The sequence below is a fragment of the Anguilla anguilla genome, chromosome 5, assembly GCF_013347855.1.
Source record: "Anguilla anguilla isolate fAngAng1 chromosome 5, fAngAng1.pri, whole genome shotgun sequence".
Classification (NCBI taxonomy): Eukaryota; Metazoa; Chordata; class Actinopteri; order Anguilliformes; family Anguillidae; genus Anguilla; species Anguilla anguilla.
In genome coordinates this window covers 50024857-50043199 of record NC_049205.1, presented here as the reverse complement: position 1 = coordinate 50043199, position 18343 = coordinate 50024857, and positions in this window count along the sequence as shown.

The following is an 18343-nucleotide window of genomic DNA, read 5'->3' as shown; positions in this document are numbered from 1 at the left end:
ATTGTATGGATTAACTGAGGGCAGGAAGGTACCTGTACTGAGGAGTGGCGCAGGACTTGGGGGCGGATGCGTTGAGCAGGAATATGTACACCACATCCAGGTCTGTAAGCTTTTACAGTGCTGCTGGCTCTATGGCGCCATGATGTTTGTTGTTTGTTGTCAAATGCATTGCAAGATAAGTGCTCACATGGCCTTGTTTTGAATTAAACTATTATTTTGAATCCTAGCATGCAATGTTGTGTCATGTGAAATGGAAAAAGAACCATTTCCTGTGCAATCAAAGCAAAGCTTTTACACAAAGACATTTCTGGGTACACAGATAATTGTTAGCGAGCATGATTAATCCCCTACAGGGGCTGAATACAACAGTACATAATCACAAGATGGTGTTTGCTGAACTTATTGTAAAGTGTGGCATTTCACAAACTGTATAATTTTAAAATTAAGGACATAGCAGAAGCTGAAGTTAAATTGAGTTTGTCAAAGTCATAGCCACAATGCAACGCTGCAGATCTTGTATCAAAAACTGTGACAGAATTGCTGACTGCCAACTGAAAGGGGTAGCTGCTGCCAATCAACTGAGAGTCTACGAACCTGTTAGATGGTCATGAGGAGGTGTCTGTTGCTCTGTCGACAACGGGGACCGGAGACCTGGGCTGTCAGGATGGGAAACCCAACCCATGTAGTTGACGGTGGTTTACCAGGAAGTCTCGTCTCTGCGGGTTCTACATTTTCCCGCTGACCAGGGCTGTCCGCTTGGATATCAATAATGAGGGCTGTTTGGGCTGTACAGCATGCCTATCGGGTTCAGCGGTGCAGCTGGGTGCGTTCATCGAGGGAGAGAAATGATATGAATAAATCCCTGGGGACTGTCGAGGGTTGTCTTCACTTCAGCCTTGTCGTAAGATGGGAGTGGGGGTTGGGGGTAGAGGCACAGGCATGTTCCACCTCAAAAACGGCAGTGAAGTAATGCGAACGTACAATAAGATTTTGGAAAGAAGGCTGTGATTTATCCCTGCCAAACCCACCACCCTGCACACACATACACACAAACACGTGCATATACAGTACACACACAGAAGCTGAAGCCCAGAAAAAAAACCCTGCAGAAAAGTGACTTATTCTGACAGCTAGTGGCACTGGGCCCACCGCAATACTAGCATTTCTCTGGCACATCACTGCACATCTCAGCACATTCAGTCAGATTCACTTCTACAAGACCAACAGCACGATTGCTGTACAAAAGCCAATACAAGCTCCCGGAGACGATGAGAAGAGGTAATATCATGCACTTATTGAGTGTTACAGATAAGGACAGAATTTGAAAAAGCTGCCACTGCATTGTAGGGGGTGTTTTCTAATATGACCATTAAAGGCGAGCTTTAGCTTTAGCATAGAATTCCAGTTATGAAAAATAGGAATGCTGTCTAGAATCACTGTGCAATTGTACCCTGCCATTACCTACAATGGTGTGAGTCAGCGATACTTCCTGATTATTCTAACATCTGGGATACAGAACTCGACACCTTTGGCAAATGATGGTCAGAGTTTTGCTGTGAGACTTAACATGAGCATGTAGTGTCATGACCCTAAATGGAATCTCTTTTTCTAGAAGGGAAAGAATGTATCAGTTTTAGTATATAATAACCTGTGATGCAACAGCCATGCAAATAACCTTTATACAGATAATTATCTTTATACATTTGTTCACCACTGTGAAATTGTCAAAAAGGACTAAGTCATCATGCCCTTTTACAAATGTGCTCTTTGTGCATTAGTTCCATTCACAGTTTTTTTAAATAACAAAATTTGGCCGCCTTCCATCACTGATTTCTAGTTTCCACTCACAAATGCAAATATGCATTTAGCACCATATTCAAGTACAAGATAAGGATATATACATCAATATTCCTGGTGACAGGGATAGGGCCTTGATTGTGCAAATCTGTTCACAAGCTTCTGGGTCAATCGGTGTACCTAGTGTGACTCCTGGTCACAGGGGACATCACACTGAACAGGGAGAGAGAGATTTAGCCCCTTGCTTTCACCCTCCAGTAAATGTGTCTCTCACACTCCGCCCTGTCACTGCTGTCAGCTGCCACTCAGGTGCTTCCATTAGGCCCCCCCGGGGTCACAGGTCACTTGTTGCCTAACGTCGGAGATGGAGCAGGAGCCACATGTCTCCATACATTACCTCTAGGAACCAGCGCTTGTGTGTTTAACATGGCACATTTGTGAGAAACCATGTGACGCTAATGAGAATTCTGATTGAAAGCAGTGCAGAATTAAAGATACAGTATTGAAGACCTTCTCATATTTGACATATTTTAAAAGCGACCTTTCTTTTACATAATTTTTGAGTTGAAATAACAAAGATGTTGGATGCCTCTAAGTCTATGGTTCCGATGCCATCAGGCCAATAATTAATATTTCCTGATTATCCCTATAAAAGGCTTCTTTAAAAATATGTTCTACATCTGCTCTGCTGCATATTTTTAGCAATATTTCAAACATAGCGTATATAACACACTATATACAACACATTCAATTTTATAAGACTGTACTGATGAACATTGAGTCAATAAAATATGAAGTAGTATTGCACTTTTTACATATTTCTGCAGAGAATTAACTGTGGCCATTTTCTAGTCGAAAAAAGTACCATTTCTCTCTGAGTAAACGTTTTCCTACATGACAATAACAAAAACCATTTTTGAGCCAATTTTTTGCTAATATGATTACATAGATATTGTGATGATAGGTCAGAAACAAGCACACAGCAAAAAATCAACCAAAAAAAAAGAAAAGATTTGAAAATATGATCTCTGTTTGTGCATGCTGCTCCTCACTCATGTTCTTTGCACATATTATTGAAATGTGTAACTCTTGTTATGACTTCAGTTAAGAGAACAAATCCACAGAGACAGAGATTGTCAAAAACGATATATTCCAAGACTGCAGAGTCAAGCCATGCAAATGTTGGACCATTGCAGAATTCCTATAGTCTGCAACAGATATTTTAATCGATATTCAGTGATACATGTGGTAAATTGACTGTGCCAAACAGCTGGTTGCCATTGTTGCATACAGTAGGTGAAGAGGACAGGGGATCTCAGTCTATAAGAGAAGGGACTAACGGAAGATTCTGCTACATCTCTGAGCAAAAGCTGCACACAACAGAATGGTGAGAATGTTGCTTATTTAAATTCATAAAAATGTACCATGTAAGCATAGTCTCTCAGCTCACATAAGCTATAACATGACCACATTTTGACATAACTTAACTGTCATATAAGTTTCTTTTTCTAAGATTTAAAAAAAATGTTAATATACAATTAAAATAAAAGATTTTTCTTAGTTCTTGGAAACATTTGTTCGAGATTATGAAAGGTGGGAGGTGCTCACTGTCAAAAGGTTACAAGAACAGATGTTAGTAGTTGGATACCTGAAGCAAGAGTATACAGTGAAGAGGGGTGCCAGGGTGTATTTATGATTCGTAGACCATCAGATTAAAATCACTCGATGGGACTGAGTATTCCAGCAGGGGCCCTGTAGACAGAAGGAAATGTCTTACTGTAATGGAAGCCATTTCTTTGTTATAATACATCAGTCATTTAGTCTGAACTACTGATTAGACATCCAGCAGCTCACCCCCTTTCATTGTCTCAATTTCTATTAAAAAAAAGAAAAGATCTTATTCACAGAGACATTGACACAGACCAGAAGGAACAGCAGCGAAGGACATGATAGGCAGAGGGGAGGAGGGGGTGGGGCTAAAGAAGTGACATTCAGTGTCCTGTCACTGTGATGCATAGCTTGGATGGACATGCCAAGCAGTGGGGCCAGAGAAAGGTGTCCATCTTGGGAAAAATGCAAAATATGCCCTCTAAGAGTTCGACCAACAGGAAACACTCATACAGTTTGTCAGTCAAACCAAAGTTTGCCCTATGTCAGAGAGAAGCAATACATAAAGAGCATAAAGTGAACAACCTTTTAGTAAATAGAATATAAAGTATATAAAGTAGTAACGCAGAATATAAAGTATTTGAAAGAAATCCAAATCAGCAAATGCAGGGAAAAAAAGTTACGTTTGAGTCATTCCACAAAAGCAAGCAACAAAGAGCCTACACTTGGACTACAAGAATTCCCCAGTGCTGGCTGGTAATCTTCAGTGTAATTGTTCCCCCCACCTTAGACATTTGATCCCTCCCCTTTAAGGTGAGGTCCACCACCCTGATATCGCTAATTTGTCTGTGAGCGACAGGACAGAGCGTTCTCTCTCCGCCCCCTCAGTAACAAATCACTGATAATTGTGCCATTACTCTGCCGCCATGTCTCCCGGTGTCAGTGGCATGTTGGTCTCCCCCTGGGCGGAACCCGGCTTTCTCAGGTATGTGGGCCACTAAGCCAGACCTGCCCCACGCTGGGGATGTCCATGACTTTTCATAGCCATCAATCAGGATACCTCCCAGTATGTGGGCCCTGTCATTCACTCCTCGACCCCTTGTGTTTTTTGCACATTGCTCTGAGCTTCCATCCTTGCCCCTAAGCCTCTTCTCCTTCTCTTCTCTCCTTTTTTACTGTTATAGCTGTCAATCAGAGGAGGTTCTTCAGCATTGGCATGTAATTACAATTTCTTTTTTTATCCCCCTTCAGTAGGTCACCTGACACTTGAACCGACCACCCTTGTTATGACTTAATCCTCTAAGGCTTCCAAGGGGCTGGAAAGACCCCTCGCCATGCCGTAGTTCTAATTCTCTTTGAGGTTAAACCTCCATTTGAACAGTTGGTTTACGTGCTCAAGCAAGTTTCTGTTTCTGATATTCTTTTTAAGGTGCATTAATGTGTATATGTCAAAAGTATCTTGACACCCCTTGGTCTGGGGCTGTTTTTCATGTTTTGGACCATACAGTAATGCTTTTCTGGCTGAATGGAAGCAAATCCCAGCAGCAAAGCTCCAACATCTCGTATAAAGCCTTCCCAGAAGAAAGGAAGTTGTTATAGCAGAAAAGGGTGGACCAACTCCATATTAATACCCATAATTTTGGATGAGATGTTTGATGACAGGTGTCCACACACGTTTGGCCATATATTGTGTGTATGATTTGTGAATGATCAGGTCTGGATGGGGACCTATGTAATTCATATTTATTCATACAATAAAACAAGATACATAAGATTTCTGGCTGTGTGCAATCAAATAAAATATGTCTTTTTCATTATTTTGTCCAATATGAATCACTGGGACTAGTGATTAAAAAGCATGTTTTTAAGTTTTTCCACTGTCTGAAGACTTGTGGGATGGCCAGGTCTCTGTGGGGTTTGGGACAATGACGCTGTGGTGGTCAAATGAAACATGAAACAGCATTAGGGACAAAAAGTAGACCCCACAGTTTTCCTGAATATCCTGCCCATCAATCCTCATTTCTACATGTATCCAGCTAATCTCCACAGCCACGGCAGGCTTTTTCATAGAGACCTGGCTAAACTCATTGCTGTAACTGAGGCAATGTATGGCAAGCAGGGCAGGCGGACAGTTTTAATGCAAGACACTGAATGCACCTTGAATTAATGTCAAAAAATACACTCACAGTAGGAAATGCACTAGCCAGGAACATGTGATCCATGTCAACGGGAAATTAGAAGAGGAGTTCTTACAACCCATGCTGCATTCTGAAAATAGCCACGTATTGGAGTTTTCCCAAGCAGATTTAATCTTTTGGGAGATTCCTTTAGTCCTCTAGACTTTTCCATTAACCAAACACACAATCCCTCTTTCATAGATTAAGAATATCATTCCTAAGGGATGGACACATACATTGGAAGGAGATTCAGCCACAAATCATATGTTCATCCACTAAAACACATTCTTTGGGAAACTCATTCTGTGTGAGAAAAACATTCGTTTCTTACATGGATATCTTTAGAAATGAAAAATGCGGGGGACGCACCTCTGCGTGAACTTATCTGGGTTGGAACTATGTGCCTGTCAATGAAAGGCCGTGAAAGGGAGTGACCTGCTGTGTGTCTGGACTACAGGCAGCCTGTGGGAGGGAAGGCATTGGTGGAAAGAAATGTGTGCATTCTGAGGGACAGAGACTGAGCAAAGGAGAGGCCAGCCGTAGCAGGGAGATGCATGTTTTGAGAGGAAAAGCGGATGTGTGTGAGCGACAGAGGAGCTATAGGAGGGAGATGGAAGATGTCTTTGGGAGAGAGGAGTTGGGAGAAGGTGGGAGGGTCTGAGAGGGAGAGAGGAATTGTTAGAGGCAGAGAGGAGGTCTGAGTGGGAGAGAAGAGGTTTGTGAAGGAGGTGTGCTTTAAGAGGGAGAGAAGGTGTGTGAGTGACAAAGGAGCTATGAGACGGTGAGGGAAGATATGCAAGGGAGGGAGGGGATTGGAGATGGAAAGAGGTCTGTGAGGAAGAGAAGAGTCGTGTGTAAGAGGGAAGACATGAGAGAGAGGGTGGAGCTAAGCGCTTTGGATAAAAACGCTATATTAATGCAGTCCATTTACCATTTACCATTTAGCTATGACAGCAATAAATATTGAAAGAAACAAAGATGGATACAGCATAAATAAAGATAGAGTACACAATAATATTACAGGTGGTTGAGTACGCCATGAACAAACATTGAGTCAGTGTCAGGAGAGGACACAAGGGGATCTCATGGGACCCAGTGCAGCTGCACTGGTCACCAGCAGAGCAGTACACAGCCTCTGTAAGATCTGCTCATTCACACTGCTTCTGACGGCTGATTCGTCCTCACCTGAGGATGCACAGCTGCAAGAGAATCATAAACGAGACACGAGAGCCAGCTAACAGAATTCCAGCAAAAGCAAGTGGCGTGCAGACATGTTTGTTTGTAAACAGCCAATCGTCCACACAAGAGGTTCATGGAAAGATTCAAACACGGGCACTTTTAGAGAGCTTCCTCCTGCTACGCGCTCATATGGACCCAGCCGCGCGCACCCTGTCAATGCATTCCTGTGCAACCCTTAAACATTACATCAGCAGAGTTCTGGGCCAATCAAAGACAACTCTTTCTTCATGAGCCACAGCCAGAGCTTCCTCTGAAGAGTGCACACCATTGAAAATTATACATAAATATTCAATATTAGATATCAACATGTTATCAATAAGAATGATGCATCTGCCTGAATATCAACACCATTTATACATGATAAATAGGGCTTAGCTGGGGGAACTAATCTGGGCTGTAATTCCAGAACCCAATATTAAGGAGCAGGCAAAATGCCAGCAGAGCACTTCACAGGAAGAATTTCTGAAGAAAAAAATATATATTTAGCTCTTTCTCATGGCAGAAATCTCCTTCTGTATCATGTTCAGGGAGTTCCCTGATCAGTCACATTTCCTTTCTAACAAATGGGAAGAAGGACTGACTTTAATAAGCCTTGTGTGATTTCAGTTCATTAATAAACAAGAATTTTCATAAAGCCACTGCCTATAGGAGACATACGCAGTATGTTCACCATAGACAAATCATACTGTGCACATCTTAAGAGTTCATAAACCTTGTATGTACTTCCTGCTTCACTGTGCTTTGTGTCTGAACTTCATGTGTGACTGCCAAGGGCTGTTCTTAAATACATCAATTGTTTGTCTAACAAATATCCTAATCATATGAATATCTGGTGTATAACTGGATTAATTTTATTAAAAATAAAAGTAAACAATACATTTATTTAGGAAAACTCAGGTTTGCACTTAAACCACTGAAAAAGTACTGAATTGAATGCACTAAGCAAGCGCAAAATCATTGGCTTTTATAAGGTTTACCGATGCACAGTCCATTGTCATGTCTAACTCAAATTTAGCACAGCGCGTGCTCAGTTTTAGTTCAGCTGGGGTTAAAAGTTCAGATGCGGGAACACAAGGAAGACAAGCTGAGCTACTTAAAATTCCTCAGGTAGATCACAACGTGAAATGGTGAATTTGTAAGGAGGATGCTGACAATGCTGGTAAATAGGATAAACTACTGCATTAACCTAATTATAGGTCAGCTCTGACAGGCACCCACTCCACCCTTACATGTGCAAGTTCACACATACACACTCATGTAGGGACACAAATACACTTATATACCTTATATACCCAAAACACAGACACACATACGCATTCACACTTGCACACATACACCCACATGCACAGGTATACACAGTCATTTGGCCAACTCACACGCACACACACACACACACACACACACACACAACCTGTCACATGTGGAAAACCAACATTCTACCCTTAGGTATGATATTTAAACCTGAGTTGCTTCAGTAAATATACAGCTGTATCAATGGAAAAAAATGCATGCAAACATTGTATCAGGGCATATAGAATGCAAATAACACCAAGACAACAAACATAATGATATTGAAGATTATTAAATAATTATTACAATAACAAATGTTGTAAGGCTGGAAGCTTTTCACATTTTTGAACATAATAATGTCTAAAGTAGGTGGGGGCCAGCATGTTCACATTCCCAGTGAAAAATTTAAACATTTTTACCTCATGTATGTTTATCTCATGTATAAATTTCTCAAGACAAGACAAATCAGAACACCAAAAGAAACAACCAGGAAATTATGGTTCTCACCCACCAACTCAGGTTTTTGGGATTTTAAAACACATGCCCCTTGGTCATTGAATGCGTCTATTGTTATGTATTTGTAAAGAAGCCACAAAACTGGTAAATAAGCCAGTCCTCAGTGCTGTCAGCGAGTTGTGTTTTGTGTAAACTGCGGCGTATTAGGCTAACCTCCTCCTTTGGCCCCTCAGGAAATTTAGCTTCTTCAGACCGGACCTTGAGAGAAATGGAGAACCCAAACCCAGCAAAGGTAATGTATTTACTAAACACCACGGTCTCTTGTTGCCAGGAATTCACACACTTGAGAAGAGAGGCCGCGAGGGAGGGGCCGGAGGGCCGTTCCCAGCTCTCCGTGGATCGTTCCCAGGCAGGATGAGCGGATGAGAGGCTCGGCTATCTGCCGTCCTCTTGATGTTTTTACGGTCCGTGAGGAAGTGGCGAGTGATGGCTCCTTGCGTGTGCCTGGCCGTGGTGCCTTCGTCTGCCCTCGCCTGCCCTGCCCAAAGTGTTTGTTTGCCTGCACTGAGCTTTGTGGCTCCCTTAATATTAACACATCCCATCAATGACCATTCCTAAATTGGCCGGGGCAATGGGAAGAAAACACAAGGAGAGACTGATTAAAAAGGACCTCCTTTTCCTCTGTGAAGTGAGGAGCAGAGAGAGGGCTAGATGATCATATCCTTATTATTGTACAATTCATGAATATGAATGTAACTGTACCCCTGAATGTGTATCTTGCGACAAACATTGGCAATGGATGTATAAATATCCTTGTCTTTATTTTATACACAGAAGTAATCTTTCATTTTTCTTTCATGAAACCCCTCATTTGCATTTCAAAACATCTACTTCATTCCAGCAGAGATCAGCTTGAATTATTCACGGCATGTACAGTACATAACTTTTCAATTAGCAAATTGCCTGGCTCATAAGACTCTACAGCCATTTGTGAAACAGAAGAAATGTACACTTTTATATGTTATGATAGACAGGTCACTGGAAACTAAAGGGAACATCCTGTGTTACAGCTAGGAATCTGTTTCCTGTTTAAGAATGTATACAAAAAATAATTTATGCGTATAAATAAAATAAATAAATAAAATAATTCATGAACTTATGTAAATGAGATCAATTAATTGACCAGATGGGGAATTTGGCCAGGACACTGAAAAAACCCAAAGAATGTTCCATAGGGTCTTTAATAACCACAGGAAGTCTAGATTTTAGTCATCTGTAAGAAGTCTTCAACAACGGTTCCTATTACTGAGTAGGGACATTGTTTTTTTCTAGAGAGAAAATGGTAGCTGTTGGCTCACCACCCCCATCCTGCAGTGACCTGTCTTTCACAGGTCTATCATGGAGAAACCCCCCCCCCCCCACCCACCCACCCCTCCAACCTCTCTGGACAGTACATTCAGACACATATCTGCACCCATACATAAATACATATACAAACCAAATTAGATCATTTTTACACACAATGTTATGTTTGTATATTTAACAGCAGATCTGAAAGAAGGATGACATATGTTAGTTTTTTTTTTGTAAATTCTATATTTACCGCAAAATATACTGAGCATATGTGGAGAGGGGGTGCTGGGGTGATGCAAGACGAGTACACATCAAATCCAATCTAATTGTCAAGTATGTTTCAGAAACATCATTGTCTTTGACCTGCCATTCACTTTACGTCAGCCTATGGAAACAAGCAGAAGAAATAAAGATATCCATGGCCAATACTACCGTTGTGATAAAATGTGAACTAGCGCATTCGGTGCATGGTTATCATGACATGTTTGTACTCCCTGGTTAACATTTTTTTTTTCTTCACCCCAAGATTTTGTTATCAGAGCAGTCAAACACATCCTCGTAGGTGGGAAGTAAAACAGGAAGTGTCAAGAATAAGTGTCAGCTGAAGAGTCTGGAGAGGAAGGCCAGGAACCTCTCGGCGAATGCTGTAAGAAACCTGCTCCGCCCGCTTGTCAGATTCCTCCCAGTCAAGAAGACAATCTAATCTCTGACCTGATGACCGCGACTCAAGGCCAAATGACCCTAAAGGGCCAGCAGACGTCCAATCAACAGTCACCATCGACACAAAAATCTCTAAAGCCTTTCCTTCACACAGCTCAACCGTGCAAGTAAGACGGGGCCAACAATGAATGGCCAGAGGGTATGTATTATAAAAATGTTGTTTTTTTAAAAAAACTACAAGCCGGGTAGCATTATGACTGCCTTAAACAAGCTTGAGAGGAGATTAATGCAACAGATAAATGAGCAATCATTCTACTCCGACTTGCTTATCACCCCCCTCATTGCTTTCATCAGCTAATATTTTCTGACAGCTGTATATTTTAACCAGAAACAGAGTACTGGGAGTCCTCTGCTCCTTGGAAGAATCTGACATGCCTGTTCCGAAGCAGGCCATGTTTATTTCCAGTCATAAACATTTTGATATCTACCATAACCCTCACATCTGCTGTACGTTTTCAGTGAAAACTCACTGGAGTACTGAATTTAGAATCGCTTGCTGTGATGTAGGTCTGTCAATAACTGCCTGCAGGCAAGAAAAATAAAAAACATACATTTCTAAACTGGCAGCTCCATAAGCATCCGATGTTCTGTTATGCAAATGGTGGTGTAGGGCCCACCTTCATAGACAAAAGTAGACTTTAACTGATTAATATTGAGACAGTGGTAAAAGCAACCTTGATGTGTAAAAACAGTTGGTAGACTTAAAGAAAAATCCTTTTTCAAGCAGTGGCATGAAACTTGCTGCAGAAGAATATACGACATATTGATGGGATTGGTTTTAAATATACAAAGAAATGAGAAAAAATCGACACAGGTCACTACAGAAAATGACAACATCATGGACCAGCCCATGATTGTAAAGAATATATTTGGAGTCAAAAGATGGTGAATGAAAAAAGAAACATCACGGTTGAGTGGAGTGATAATACAGCCTCCATTCAGCTGAAGGAGCTGCGTAACATGAGAACCTCCTCCAAAACTGTGCATTCTGGGCCACCGACCAGCGCCGGCTGATTGATTTGCCTGGGAGAGAGGGAGAGAGAGAGAGAGAGAGAGAGAGAGAGAGAGAGAGAGAGAGAGAGAGAGATTTGTGTAACCTTGCCAAAGGCAGCTTTTTAAGTAACAGAATGTGAGATTGCCCTGGCTAAATTTAAAAACCCTGTTAAAACAAACTCTCACAGCCTTCACTTGAACTTATTTTTTGGACCATGCGTGTATGTTTGTTGTCTACTTACCGATGCATACCTTCTCTCTGAAGAGCATGTACCAGACTTCATCTCACCTGATTTGCCACCTCTCTCTCTCTCTCTCTCTCTCTCTCACACACACTCGCACAGACACAGTTTTTGGTGGTGTAGATTTCTATGGAATACTTGCACCACTCAAATGGCCACATTCACTATTTATTCATTAAATGTGTGGTACATCTGAGCTAATATGTTCCGCATGCATACTTTATACAATTGGTATGCTTAGTTGCCAATGAAAACAATAATTATACTACCAACATAAATGACTACAAAAGATTTAAACACTGACTACCTCTTAGTGTGGGTTAATTCAAGCACAAACAAGTCTTCTGTTTGTAATGATTATTCTAAAACTTTCTGTTAAACCATAAAAGTAACATCCAGAACAGAATGTCAGATGCCTTTCCAGCAAACACACATGGAAGTGTGCTAAGAAGCTAATCCAAGTATTGTGTTTCAGTGTGTCTGCTTTGTTTCTGGGCTAAGAGACTGTGTTGAGAAAAGCATCTAGCGCTGTCCCCACTGCAGGGTTGAATTATATGGGGCCGCATTAGGAATTCACAGTGTATGGGACAAGACAGGCCCCAGGTGGCCTGCGCTGTTAAATGGCAGATTAAAGAATGCACGGCTAATTTCTTTACTCTAATCTTATTAAGGGAAAAAAACAGCTGTCGCCTGCCACTATCTGAATACAAACTGACTGTGACAAGAACACAGTAGGCTCCACATGTCACCACAAGGTACACTGTTCCTTCAACTAGTGCAAATCCATATGGATTACTCCATTAAATATCTAACGACACAAATGCATTATGTGCAAAATGTAAAATGTAAGCACAAGTCTGAGCAAATTTATAATTGAACATAATAATTAACGTCCACTCAGCCTTCCAACCTATATTATGACACTTTTTATAATGAATCATCATGCATGTCTGCAAAAGGCAAACCATATTAATATTGTAAGCAGGTTAACAGCCACATATTTTATGTATCAGATGGGATGTGGTTTGGGAGTTGTTTCTGTTTTATTATAATTCACATTCTGCATGCATTGACAGATTCTAATATTGGTGAAATTAACTATCTGTATCATTCAGTTTTAGAGTTGGAAATTGTACTGATGCAAATATACCTTGCTCACCGCCAAAAAAGATGTCCCCAATAAAATCTGAACTTGCATCAAGACAAAAATCTTGCCCCTGCACTGTTACTCACTCCCATGTGTTACGTCATGAGTGTTAACACAGCAAACTGTAATATTCGTGTATTACACTAATGCCGGTAAACTTTGTAAAGGACACTTGTTAACAGAGCCTATACCCCATGGATCACACTTTGTTACCCGAGCCTCAAATGGCTGGCAACACCTCCTTCCTCCCTCTTTGTGCTCAAGGCATGACTCACAACATCAGCCTTGCTCAATCCATGAAAAATCACCGCCTCTTTTGCCCTTCACTGACAGCCCGACGTCAACGCTTTTGAGGGGCAATTTGGTAAAGTGACATGCTTTTCCCTTCTTGGGTTACTGGTAAAATATGCTGAGCTGCCCAGCCGTACGGCATGTATTCCTCCTCCTCTGACTTGGAGCGCTCTGTCGCTCAGTCCATCAAATTTGAATCCAACCCTGGCAGGCTGCTCGAGGCAAAAACAAAAGGGTGCATTGTTAATATTCTCCAATAACAAAGGTTCATCTTGTAGATATGGGATTATATTTCCATGCCATTCCATGCTGCCAGACAGAACAGGGGGAAAAGAGAGATGGGGAGGATAATAAACTGTGTAATCTCCTCACCTACTTTAAACAGCTTAACCTTGTCAGCAGAGGCTGAGAAAATTCTCTTTCAGGCCCAGACAGTGAACGGTTAATTATGTGCTCCTGGTGATAGACAAGCCACACACTTGATGGAATTTTTTTTTTAGGAAGTCCACCTCACCTACAGTGGCAAAGGGAAACAGAGAATTAAAGAACTACAAAATGGGAGGAGTCATCAGCTGTTACTGGTGACTCTCTGGTTGCAGCACATTGATTGGTTTATATGGAGTCTTCACCCATAATGAGGTTCATTCTTCCATGACTCCTGTGGAGCTCACTGGAGAAGTGAAGTCCAAAGGTAGTGCCTATCACTCAGTTGTTTACATACAATGTGAAATATTTGCTGCATTATGTAATTAAAGCAAGTTTCATTTTATAAGTCAGGCTTTACAAGTATGTATTGTGAGTAGCATAAAGGTTTTTTCGGGATAATTGTTCAGCATTATACTTACATCATTATAGTTGCATTGTTATATTTTGGCTATACATTTCAGTGGCTCAGATAGATGCTCATTCACATGCAGTTTTATGCCCTTGATGTTGTTTTTCCTGTGATACAGACTTAATGCAGCTTGTGATAGCCTCAGAAGGCACTCAAGTTAAGTACATCAACCAAATAAATAAATAAATATTGAAGAGCAATCATTTCTTCTGATTTGTCCGTTCCCTCCAAAGTAGCTTTGATTTCCCTGGATAAACTCAGGCTTGTAGTGCCTACAACAGTCCATTACACAACAGCCATGCAATTTGCTGTCAGGATGGCTTTACTAATGCTGGGAAATAGGTGCACCCCAAGTGCTGGAAAATTCATCAAATCCCAAAATTTTCTTCTGATGTTAATTCTCTTTTTCAATCAGTTTTTACACTCCATTTGTACCTTTCCAGGTTTTGATAGACTACAGGGCACATGGCTGGCAACAGGCATCACTGCAATTCTGCATCCTTTTTGCACCTACATGTACTGCAGCAGGTCACATGCTCTTCTCTTCTTGGTGCTGAAAGTGCAAATGTTTCAGATGAGCTGCTGGTTACATCTTTTTGACTCTCCACGGACTGTGGGAGAGAGCCTCATATGCTGACAGGAGGTTGGTCTACAGCCCGGGCTTCAACACGGGGGGAGGGGGCGAGGGGCCTGGCTTCTGCTCTCCAGTGGCCTCTACAGGAAGGCAGGGGGCTCTTTCCTACACAAATATGGCTGACCCCCAAAATTCAGATTCTTAAGCCAGCTCCTTAAAACAGGTCAAAACATCTGCAAGCCAAGTACTAATAACGATAATAATAAAAACAAGCAATCACCCCTCTTCTCCCAGGCCACTTAAACAGCTGCTATGGGGGAGAATTGTGATGAGTTGCAGTTTATTTTAGCCAGTTACCCCAGCAACACTCAGGGGTTAGCATCTCTACTATGCTGCGTTGACCACTGCACAACGCAGACATCTTCAATGACAGAGAAGACTCTAGGGTTGTTTCACAATTTCATAGGAAGGGTGGAAACATTCCAGCAGCTAATAAATACATGTAAATGAATGCACAAATAACAGCTACCTGATGCACCCATTAATACCTCAGAAGAGTTAGGACTGTAAGAAGGGCAGTGTGCTAAAATGCTCAGAGTTTCTTCCAAAGTCAGAACATGGTTCATCACTGTATCTTTGCGAATTCTCCTCCCTGACCTCATATGAATTTCAGTGATGATTAATTCACCTGCTCCTGTTAGGTCACTTAGACGGAAACAGTGTAAGGAGCAATGTTATGAAAACAAAAACAAAAATCAATCAGCTGTAGCCCTTGAGACACAGACAGAGCGGGAGAACGGAGAAGTGAGACAGACGGCTCATTGGCCGTTTCGTGCGGGACCCCGTCTTTATTTATGGAGGACTCAGAGGGTCAGTGTCTAGGAGGCTGCCCTTTCATGCATATTCCCGGGCAGTCATGAGCCGGTTATTTATGTGGGCGGAAGCGGCCGGCTTTCCAGCTGCGGACACCCGACCTTGATTTCCTCCGGCTCTGCACATCCTTAGCCTCCCTCGGGAATGCCGGCAGATGCACACGGAGATATTAACATCGTTTCGGGGAATAATTAGCTCATCAATGTAATGGCAACAAGATGGAAATCAAACCCCTCGGGGAAGATATCCAGGAGCATCCTGGCCGTCATCGTCTTTTTGGTAAATCGCTGGCCTTATTTGAGAGGAGGCGATCGATACTGGGACTTCCCAGTACACAGATAAACCTGCGCATGCTAAGCTTACTGTCTCTGCATCCATTACTCTCCACTCATTTGGCTGATTATTCTTGATATTTATTTGCTTAGCAGACAGACGGATCCATGTGTGTAGCCTACATGGTATTCATTTGTACGGCTGGGTATTATAAGAAAGCAATTCAGTTCAATTACTTGGCTCAAGGGCACAACAGCATTTTTCCCTCTGGAATTAAAACCCTCTACTGGTAGCAGAACAGGTCCACACACCACTTGAGAGCTTTTAATTACGAAATTCCGTATTAAATTGATTTGAAACATTGATTTCTTGCATGAGAGCATAATTTGAAATGCCATTTTTCTGTATAATTGGATAGCATTTCAATCTGAAATCATCACTGTAACATGTTAAAACAAACAGTAATAACTTGTTATTTACTTGTCCTGTGTTACAGTAATCCACTTTCTGGTATTGTGTGTACAGAAGCATTTGGAATGTACCACTTATTGTCTTCACCTCTGCCAGCCATAAATATTTTACACCCGTTCTAAGTTGCTGAGTTTCAAACTGTTTTATATTTTCTTTATATTTGTACTTATTATATATGTAACCATCTACATTCTGATACACATTCAGTATTGGCTTTCACAACTGGCCTTTGTATTGGTTTGAATGTTCAAAAAGATTTGCAAGTAATAATAATTTGTAAGGATTGGCAGACTGCTGTGATTGTTATCATTTATGTAGAAAATCCAGTAAAGTATAAAAATACCAACCCACAACTTTCCATATGGCATGCTTGGCATCCCACAAAGATCATGACTGAATTTCTTCTTCCACCTCCTTAAACACTGAGAGGAGCTGTCTAAGTCTGGAAAAAACCAGAAGATCAAAATAAAAGAAAAGCCTTAAACAAGCTCCTGGCCATGCCCACCTCCATAAATTGTGAATATATCTTGTGAGTAAAAAAAAAAACTCTATTAAAAAGCTACCTGTTCCAGCTTGCAGTTTAATTACCGGCTGCAGTAATGTCACCCCGGGTCAAAGCTGCATCTCCTTTGGAGATTTAAGCATTCACTTCAACACTTCCGCTGGCTTCTGTACCCCTCAGTTATTGCAAAATTGACTGCCTCAAGATAGTCTGTAAAAGCATTATAAATATAAGAAGCATGTTCAGCAGTTAATGGAGTAGTGAAAATAGCAAATGCTAATGAGGCAACCGAATGGCTATTTGAGTCCATTAGAGGTTGTCCCCCATGAGAGTGTATGGCCACTCAGAGGGCAACCGTGGCAAAGCAATGAAAACAAAAGTTGACAAGTCAAAAACAAGAAGCCATTTTCAGCGTGATGGATTGAACAAATGTACTTGCGTATCAGACAAATGAAAAAAATAATACAAAAGAGATCGATAAAGCGGGGGGGAAAAAATTATCCGTTGCTACACATGGGAAATTTCTCATTAATATTTAACAGTGTTTACTGCGTTGAGGAATCCAGAAGCCACAGAATAAAATAAATGTTGTTTGCAGAATCCAGCTAATGGGGTTTAAAAGAGGGGCCGCTTCTCTCTCGAAAGAGATATTGCTACTGTTTGCGTAGAGGTGTTTCTACCTCGTTAAACAAGAGCTGAGCTTATCGTTCCATGTTTTTCAAGGCTGTGTGCTGGAACCAGGCTGAACCTACCGCTGGAATTTAAGTTGGTTGACCTGTACAGCACTATTGCTTTTCCACTGTAAATCTGAAACCATATTAAGCAACTGAACCCATCAGACCCAATTAGTTTCCATCACAGGTACCCTGCATGCTGTGAAAAAAATGCATATGGGAATGTATGATTTTTAACAATCGTTGCATTGTTTTCTCAAAAAATATGACACCTGCTACAATCCATGCTGATAACACTTTCAAGTCAAAGTCATTTATATTTTCTGAAAAAAAAAGAAGATTACAACTAATATGATTATTTCCAAGCATGCTGAAAATCTTTTGTGAACCCCACTGCAGATTCATGAAAGTGTAGATGTCCATGGTCCTCCGAAACAAAGCAATGTTACCAGCTGCTTCTTTTCACACCGCAGACTACAGCTGTTCTTGCACAGTACAGAGTCAGAGGAAGACCTTTCAATCCATGGGCATCCGATCAACCAGCGGGGTTTGCTAGATAACAATGAAAAATACACCCTTAGGTGACTGAACCCTCCCATACCCTGGGTGTCACAGTCACCAATCATTTCCCTATGGGGGCTCATCCATGCACCAGAGCATGGTGTCTCTACTGAATGAGCCACTCAGCAGCCCAATATCACTCCATATATAAATAAATGACATTTTGGTCTGTATGTAAAAATAATTCCCTTTTTTAAAGACCTCCTGAACCATGACCAATCAATTAATTTCAATTCAAATAATTTATCAATATCAATAATAATCAGT